Genomic DNA, 10,197 nt, shown 5'->3' with positions numbered 1-10,197 from the left:
TGTCAGAGAATGTGCACAAGTGAGTCCAGACTTTCCACAGAGTTTGTTTTTTTCACATTTAAACAACGCAGCAACAGATTCTGAGAGCCTGATTTCTTCTTCTTCACATCTGTTCTGTCAATAGTCAAAATAAACAAGCGGATTGAACTTATAGGTCACAACATCATCATCAGAACTAAATACAAATATAAAAGTAAGTTCAATCCCCCAGAAAAGTCAATACCCCATAATGGACAACATTTTCTTCTTCACTTTGTGGGAGCCTGGCTTTCCAAAAGCAAACAGTGGGTACACAAAACCGGAAAAAGAGCAGTCAGACGCAGGGGTTGTGCTGAATATAACATAAGGTTTATTTATAACTTGAGAGGAAAAGGGAGGAGGGCGTCCAAAGGTAAGTCAAAACTCTTCATCTGATTGGCAGTTTGCATCTGGGGCTCCGTCGGATCTTCAATTATGAATAAGAAAAAACACTGGGTGTAAGTGGAGTGAAGTTTTTTTCACATTGCAGTTCTCCTTTCCTAACACCTTACGGCTTTTCCTTGACCTTGTGACGTTTTCCATTGAGGTCAAGGGAAAGGTGCTGAGGAAAGGAGATTATTTTCACTTCCTGAATACAGCCATGGATCCTTAGATGGTTTGTTAACCTCAGTTTAGTTAAAGGATCCACAATTTATAGTATTGTAAACATTTGCAATTCTGTTTTGTTTACTTGAATGAAGGATTGATATGGCTAAATAAAGATGTGAAATTAACCCAGGCTTAACCATGTGTCCCAGCCTTTACTGTTCTGTCCCTAAAACAAACACACACACACACACAAACATACACACACGCGCGCAAAGCTGTCAAGAGCATTTTGGAGGGTCTTGCCCAAGAATACTTAAACATAAAATGGAGGAGCCGGGGATTAAACTACCGACCCTCTGGATGGTGGACGACCTGCACCAGCTGAGAGACAGCCTTGGAAACAAATTAAATTTTATTTTATGCTTGTTGCAATAAATGATACAAAGAAGAAAAAGTTTAAGGAGGACTAAAAATCTATTTGCATTAACTGAACACTAGATTTAGAGCAGGACACAGAGCAGATGTTTAACTAGATTCAGCAGAGGAAAGCGCCTGATGTTGGCTACATGTTGTACAGTTTAATTGAAGCACAGAAGGAGGAAGAAGAGATATCTGATAATAGAGGGGGCAAAGGCGATTAAGCAACACAATCCAGACCTGTATATCAATCAATCAATCAATCAAATTTGATTTGTATAGCCCATATTCACAAATCACAATTTGTCTCATAGGCTTTTTACAGGGTAAAAAGAACGTAGAAACCAACCCAACACACCCCTGACCTGCCACGCCCCCTGCCCTGAGCTACGTGATTGAGGCGCACTGTAAACAGTCCACTCCAGGGCAGGGGGGCGTGGCAGCGTGAGTGGCCCAGACCATTCGTATTTTTTTCTGTATGTGGACCTCTAGATAAAAGTTTGGACACCCCTGATCTATGTTCATCAGCCAGCAAGATCATGATCCACCATCAAGATCGGATGCCATTATTGTCCACAGTCATTGTCCACTGCCACCAGTTAGGATCCATCATCAGCTGCCACCTCGATCGTGGTCCACCACCATAATAAGATGCCAACACGATAAAGGATCCGCCAAACCAGTGTTGCCAACTCCTCAGTAAGGAAAGTAGCTATTGGCTGTCCTAAAAGTCGCTAGATGTCGCTAAATGACGTCATCGCCTAATTTGCATAATGTAATGGTCGCTATAGGACGTACAGAAAGTGAGAAAAATGTTTAGAACTTAAAATAAGCTTTCTTCTACAGAAGCGTATTATATTCACTTCACAAAAAAATTGTTCTGTTTTTCTGGTATAATTATCTCGGAAATGCCCCAAAAAATTAAAAATAAAAGTGAATGCAATACGCTTCTGTATTCTTCTGTTGAATCTTTTGTTTTTTTATCTTGCCATTGAAATAGGCCATCACTTCTCAAAATAACTTCATGACTTTAATGCTGTATCTAGACCCACATACATAAATCGATTTTGTCCTGTATTGTTAAATGTTAGAATATCAAATTTAATCAAAAGGCTGTTATGTGGGGTGGAACTTCTAGCTCTAGGTCCAACCCTCCTCCTTTTTCCGGGCTTGGGACCGGCAAAATGATCCAAAAGAGATACTCTGGCAGAGCAAGTGTTAGTCTTTCTCAAGCAAGGACCCAATCGCAGACCAAGATGCCAAAAAATACTTCTTTATTAAAAAAAAAAGGGTTAGGGTTAGGGTTAACTAGCCTATATCTGACCGTTTCAGGTGTAGTTCAATTCTAACCCTAACCCTAACCCTAGTTCAATTCTAACCCTAACCCTAAACCCTAACCCTAACCCTAACCCTAAGGAAAACCAAGGATCCAAAAAGGCAAAAAAATTACAAGAGCCAAAAAACTGAAAATCCAATTCAATAATTTGGCAAAATAGAGTTGCAAAGTCGCCATGAGGGTTTTGAAAGTCGCCAGATTTAGCGACAGAGTCGCTAAGTTGGCAACACTGCGGCAAACAGGATCCACTATTACGATCTCTGATATGCGATCCACAGATGTGGCCACAAGTAAGCCTGAATTCTGGGAGCGCAGTGCTCTAGTGCAGGGGTCACCAACTCTTTGACTCCGGTCCAAATCCGGACCACGAGAGGTTTCCATCCAGACCGCGACTCTCCATTAAAAAGAAAAAAGAATAAATACATCAGCGGCCTTGTTTGATTTTTAAGAGACTTTTAATCAGGCATAATGTCGTCAGCCCAGTGGAGCAGCTTGGGTTCTATGTGTTGCTATCATATCCTGTGTAGCCGGGTTGCTAGGTAGAGAGAGGGACACAGACGGAGACACACGGATGGAGGAGAAATATGGCGTTATCAAAAGTTAGGAAAGTGGACGTTGAAAACCGAGTCTTCCGAGCAGAGTGTGTGTGTCAGTTCCTCCTGCAGTGAGCTCAACAAGACCGGTGCGTCTCATTTGCTCTGAGTCTTTTGCGTTTGTGTAAAATGAAACTTTGAAAACACCATCATTAAACCAACACTGATACTTTGAAGACTCGCACCCGCAGCAGTCCGAGGTGAGGACGAGTAAATAAATGAGCTCAAAGCCCACACAAAGTGTGATTGGGTAGCAGCTGTCCCGTCTCTCCAGCAGAAGACGGACATTTTCAAAGTGGATCTCCAAGAGAGCTTTACACATTTTCCAGCAATGAAGCAAATTCAGGGTGAGAGAGATATTTCTTCACTTGTTGAGTTCATACACAAACTGATTGGAAACTTCAGTGATTGTTTTGATGACTTCAGCCCTGAAGAGCAGGTTCTTCTTGGCTCCACATAAGTTGCGAATCTGCATTCTCAACACTTACTGTCATTAAATGTACATTCCTGTTTGAGAACAACACTGAGTCATCCAGTTCACCCTAAAACACTTCACGTTTGTCTTTTAGTATATTTCATCTTTGATGGTTAAAAGGAATGTAGGCCTGTATGCAAATTCCAAGACAGAATGTTTATGGCACTTTGTGTCATGTTTGACTAGATTAGGCATTGTATTTTTGCAAGTTTGTATTTTTGCCAATTTGTGTTTGATTTTTTATTATTACAAAAGCAACCTTGTGCAATAAAAATGTTAATAAGATGATTTAGTCAGAGCCCATATTTGTATGTCTCTAATTATCTGGACCCCAGAAGGGGAGGAGGGTTGATGTCTGGACCTCTTGCAATTTTAGTTGAAGACCCCTGCTCTAGTGGGTTGATATGGTACTATGAGCTCTTTAAGGTATAATGGTGCCATATTATGAAGGGGCCTTGAATGTTAGGAGGAGAATTTTAAATTCTGTTCTAGATAAGCTAATACTGGAGAAATGTGCTCTCTTTTCTTGGTTCTTGTCAGGACACGTGCTACAGCATTTTGGACAAGCCGCAGAGTCTTTAACGACTTACTGCTGGAGCCTGATAGTAATGAATAACAATAATCACCTTTGTGCTATAAACATGAAACAAAAGCTATAAAATTAAATAATTAATCCATTTAACAAGTCTCAAAAATCGAAACTCTTCGGGGTGGAGTGTGGAGGATGAATTCAGTTGTCTCACGACCTGAGAAATTGAAGTATCGTGATATACCAGTAAATACAAAATTACCTCTGAAATTGTCTATTGCTCTTCTGTAAACGTTGACAATAATTGACACGTGGGTAAACAGATGAAAATGTAACTTTTAACATAACTTAAGCTCGTACATATTTTTCATCATAGTTGATAATGCATGATTTTGATTTCTTAAGAAAGTCTACCTCCTCAGTAATGGTGTGTGTGGGGGGGGGGGGGGGGCTGTTTGTGTGTGTCTGTGTATGTATGTGTGTGTTTGTGTGTTTGTGTTTGTGTGTGTGTGTGTGTGAGTGTGTGTTTGTTTGTATGTATGAAATTCTGAGATAGTTGGACAAGCAGGACTAAATGTTTGTTGTGCTTGAGGGGGGGGGGGGGTGTCCAACTTCTTCCTTATCTCACCTTTACAGCCTGCAAATTCAGGGTGAGAGAGATATTTCTTCACTTGTTGAGTTCATACACAAACTGATTGGAAACTTCAGTGATTGTTTTGATGACTTCAGCCCTGAAGAGCAGGTTCTTCTTGGCTCCACATAAGTTGCGAATCTGCATTCTCAACACTTACTGTCATTAAATGTACATTCCTGTTTGAGAACAACACTGAGTCATCCAGTTCACCCTAAAACACTTCACGTTTGTCTTTTAGTATATTTCATCTTTGATGGTTAAAAGGAATGTAGGCCTGTATGCAAATTCCAAGACAGAATGTTTATGGCACTTTGTGTCATGTTTGACTAGATTAGGCATTGTATTTTTGCAAGTTTGTATTTTTGCCAATTTGTGTTTGATTTTTTATTATTACAAAAGCAACCTTGTGCAATAAAAATGTTAATAAGATGATTTAGTCAGAGCCCATATTTGTATGTCTCTAATTATCTGGACCCCAGAAGGGGAGGAGGGTTGATGTCTGGACCTCTTGCAATTTTAGTTGAAGACCCCTGCTCTAGTGGGTTGATATGGTACTATGAGCTCTTTAAGGTATAATGGTGCCATATTATTAAGGGGCCTTGAATGTTAGGAGGAGAATTTTAAATTCTGTTCTAGATAAGCTAATACTGGAGAAATGTGCTCTCTTTTCTTGGTTCTTGTCAGGACACGTGCTACAGCATTTTGGACAAGCCGCAGAGTCTTTAACGATTTACTGCTGGAGCCTGATAGTAATGAATAACAATAATCACCTTTGTGCTATAAACATGAAACAAAAGCTATAAAATTAAATAATTAATCCATTTAACAAGTCTCAAAAATCGAAACTCTTCGGGGTGGAGTGTGGAGGATGAATTCAGTTGTCTCACGACCTGAGAAATTGAAGTATCGTGATATACCAGTAAATACAAAATTACCTCTGAAATTGTCTATTGCTCTTCTGTAAACGTTGACAATAATTGACACGTGGGTAAACAGATGAAAATGTAACTTTTAACATAACTTAAGCTCGTACAGATTTTTCATCATAGTTGATAATGCATGATTTTGATTTCTTAAGAAAGTCTACCTCCTCAGTAATGGTGTGTGTGTGTGGGGGGGGGGGGGGGCTGTTTGTGTGTGTCTGTGTATGTATGTGTGTGTTTGTGTGTTTGTGTTTGTGTGTGTGTGTGAGTGTGTGTCTGTTTGTATGTACGAAATTCTGAGATAGTTGGACAAGCAGGACTAAATGTTTGTTGTGCTTGGGGGGGGGGGGGGGGGGGTGTCCAACTTTTTCCTTATCTCACCTTTACAGCCTGCAGTTGTTCTCCTTGATTGATCTTACACTCTGCATCCTGCCATTTGTGTTGGTCTAACATTCCAGCTCCAGGATGAAAACCTCCTACTCTGACAGTGGACAGATAATTTACAGAAAAATAACATATCATCACTTTCCAACAATATTCCACTGTATCTCCGCATTATTATATTGTGACCAAATAATTCTCATGCCGAGGTTTACTTGCATTAATGGGATGATCGAATTTGTTTTTCATGTTAGTACACATAGTGAGACCAAATAACTGTGATCTCTTGTGCTTTAACTCAACATTTTCAGTTAACATTGAGAACATTAAGTGATTTGGAGGCAGTTTACAATATATAGAATATGAGTGGGCTGGCTCACTTTAGTATTTTCAAGTGTCCACAGGACTAGAGTCCTTCACGAGGCGAGGACTTTAGGTGAGCTTAGGGAAGGATCATGGTTTAGATTGAATTCAAATAGACACTTTGTGTCTGAACTGACTGTGAACCTTTTCTGTATTATCCACAATCTTTCTGTGACCCTAACCAAGTGCTTTAGTTGTCCAAACCATAAAAAAAGTTTAATGATGCTAGAGTCAAAACAAGTGGATAATATACAGGTATGTCGTCTACAAACATCTTACTGACTGGTGCTGTGCTTCTTCCTGAGACTTGTGAACAATATATTATGGAATTTTCGGAGAGACTGTCTCCGGGCCCCTCTCTGGGGCATAGTGCAGCTGGCTGATTGGGGAAGTGCGAGAAGTTGGTGAAGGTCAAAGGCTTCACTCCCATAGACATCACAGATATGAGACTTGCGTACTGTCTCCAGAACTAGACAAATACATTTGATTGTTAAGGAACTAGCAGACCCATACATAAAATGATCTGTAGGCTATTAAAGTGTGACTACAGGAAAGCAGAGTGGAGAATATAAGTGGACATCATGCACAGTTGTTTGTATTGATGATTTCTGACTTTCTCCTTGGCCAGGCTTCAATAAATATTTCAGCATAAGATGTCAAAGGGCTCCTGAATGCTTTCTTCACTAATGAGTTGACCATTGATCTGCAGATTTGCAACAAAAATACATGTGTATTAGAATTGTTTAATCCAAGGCTTGCAATGACACAGATCCATCATTACTCGACAGTTGAAGACTAGAATATGTAGCCTATTCCAATGAATTGATGAATCTGGATTTCTGCTTATTGACTGTAGATGGACAACGATATGAGTCCATGGAGCCAAGAGTCCAGGCTGCTGGTGGTGGTGTAATGGTATGAGGAATGTTTAGCTAACACACTTTAGACCCTCAATACCAATCAATGTAGTATTGTTGCTGACTATGGTCATCTCTCTATGGCCACAGTTTATCATCTTATATGCAGGATAATGGTCTGGGTCAAAAAGCGCTCTCAAAGTCTCAAACTGGTTTCATGAATTAGTGAGTTCCATGAACATCAGTGCCCCCCCCTGTCACCTTGTTTACTTTCTTGTTTAAAATTTCTGTTGACTGTTTATCTGCCTTACAGGTCGACTCAGTACTTAAATGGTTTTATTTTGTATTTGTCCAGATATAAGAGATGTAGTGTGTGTGGATAAGATCGAGAACCCTTGCCTGTTCCTCAAATTAAAATGTTTTTTAATAAATGTCCCAGACTCCAGCACTATTATATGATTTGAACACATCACCTACAAGGACAAATTGATCATTCATATTTGATGCATAATGTTCAAATCTACATTTGTGCTAGATTTATTTTTTGTTCTTTTTTGTATGTATTTATTTTATGTGTTTTGATGTGAACATATGATTTTATTTCAATGTGTAAAGCAAAAAAAACACTAACAATACAGATGAGAAAAATATATGATAATCCTATAGTATATCATTGACAAGGCCCTATGTGGCAACAAGAAAAGTATAGATTCTATCCAGGTTTTTTATTTATCAAAGAATGAACAGCTGTACTACTGAGCTCCAAGTTGCACCTGATACACAACTATTATGTTTAAATGTGTGCGTGCATGCATGCATTTGTCTGTGTCTATGACTTTCAGGAGGACAATTATAAGAGTATATTTACTAATTCTCTGCACCACGCTATCTGCTTTAATGTTATGCCGTACTGTGTTTTGGAGTTGGGAATATACACCCTTGAATAAGAGGCCATGGACCGTCCCTTCACAGTATGAGACTTGAACACTGGTGCCCCACACTTCATCAAAGAATGCCAAATGTCAGTCCTCTCCAGTTACCAACAGGAGCTCTGTTCCACTTTTGTGAATTGTTTAAACAGCCAAGTGTCCACTTTGAACTTGTGAAGTAGTTCGAGGCTTATCCACAAAAATAATCCCTCCTATGTTCAAATGATGCGGCAGCAGGTCAAAACAGATACTCTGAGTTGGCTGTAGGGCAGTTACAACCTCCCGTAATCCCTCCCTGCTGCATTCATTTACTTATTCTGTGTCACCATTTTAGATGCCTAACCCCCTTGCATCCCAGGGTAGATTAAGTTCAGTTGGAATGTGCATGTCTGTAGTCAGTATTATTGACTGACTTTTGGCAGCTGAAAAAAAGGTAATGTGATACCTTTGCAGTTGGTCAACAATGTCTAAATATAGTTTGTAGCTGGAAAAAAATTATCTGTTTTTATAATTACTACAAAGAAATATTAAGAAAAATGTCATCCATCTGCTTTTGGATTTCTTTCAAATTACTTCAAAATAACTGAACAAACTGAGGCCAGACTCAACACAAATAACACAACACACAATATTCCAATCCAGTAGCCTTCATCGAGCTGCTGGGCAATGCTAAGCCTGCTCCAGATGTGGCCTCATTGTGCCTCATTCACAGACAGTGCATACTCACAAATCTGTGTTAAAAGCGTGCCTACGAACGTTTGACACAGAAATCTGTGACTCATCAATATGTTCTTACCCAAACTTGTACAAACATATTTTGAACTTCCTCAGACCTTGTGTAATCACAAATAATGAAGGCCCGGCTGTCCCTGAAAACGTTAACACACACCATTTAAATGAAATGCTTAGTTTATTGAAACTCAATTTTTTCAAACTAAAAAAGGGTTTAATAGACAACAATAACTTAATTTACTAATGCATTGACCAAAGGTATTAAATTACCATGAAATTGACGCCCCTTTAATCCTCATCATTGATTGTCATAATTCAAATCTTCAACTATACCAGTTGAGAGAATTATGAGAATGTTCATATTTAAATGTAACAGTTTTGGCTTTCGATAAATTGTTTTTGTCCTATAATTGATAGGTCACTCCCAACAATTTCTATTTTCATGAAATTGCTAATCTGTAGGTGAGTTTAACTGATTAATAAGTAGCAAAAGAAAATCCGATGTGAGAGCTAATAAAATTATATATATAAATATAATATATAGTTCTGCTCCAACTTGCCAACCCTCAAACCCCTCAAGAGGTGCGCTGCAATGACATACACGCCCATACATGCGCAGTAATAGAGCGCACATTTGGGCAGCTTAAGAGTCGTTGGATGTTCTTGGACACAGATGGCAGCAAATTCCTTTATACACCTAAGAAGGTGTGCAGAGTTCTGCTGGCCTGCTGTGTCCTGTACAGCCTATGGCTAGAGTCATCCCCTTCCCAACCGGAGCAGAAGCAAAACCAGGCACAAAGACGTACAGTCAAATGTGAGGCTTCCTTCCTGCAGTGCTGGTTCGCGACGCCTTAATGCAGCGCCTCCAATGATGGTTAAAATGCCTTGTTTCAAAATGTATACTAAATAAAGTTGTGAAAGTCTTCACTTTTCCTTATGGGTTTATCTTTCTAAAGCAAATGACACACACACATATTCAGCCAAAAACTTATTTAATTGTTAAGACATCCAGTAATTGTTTCAGTGTTTCATCAATGTTTTTGTATTACTGTCGCAATGTCTCTCACTGCATTGAGGAGAGCCAGCTGATTTAGCAAAACCTCCAGACTCCAGGAGAGAGGACGGGCTGATTAAAATTGTGGTGGAGATTTTTTTCTTTCTGATTACATAAAATCCATAACCACCCAACCCGAATGTACACATGGGAAGTTTGTGTCACCTATGTCAAAAAGTGACCAGTTAGCAACTGGTCGATGTCAAAATTGTGAAAAATCATCAGAAAGTTGGTTCATCAGATACATTTTATGTTCTGAAAGATTTTTTAGTGAGAACGTGGGGGGCCTAGACTGCAGCTCCTCCCTCAGAGGACAAACACCTCCCTCCTGCTTTTGTTCACTCCCATCCTGGAGAATATATCCGCCTCAGAGAGCGCAACAGTTCACTACAGATAGCCAAGGCTGC

Source organism: Pleuronectes platessa, chromosome 17, assembly GCF_947347685.1.
Source record: "Pleuronectes platessa chromosome 17, fPlePla1.1, whole genome shotgun sequence".
In the NCBI taxonomy this organism is placed as follows: Eukaryota; Metazoa; Chordata; class Actinopteri; order Pleuronectiformes; family Pleuronectidae; genus Pleuronectes; species Pleuronectes platessa.
Note: the sequence above shows the minus strand (reverse complement) of the source record.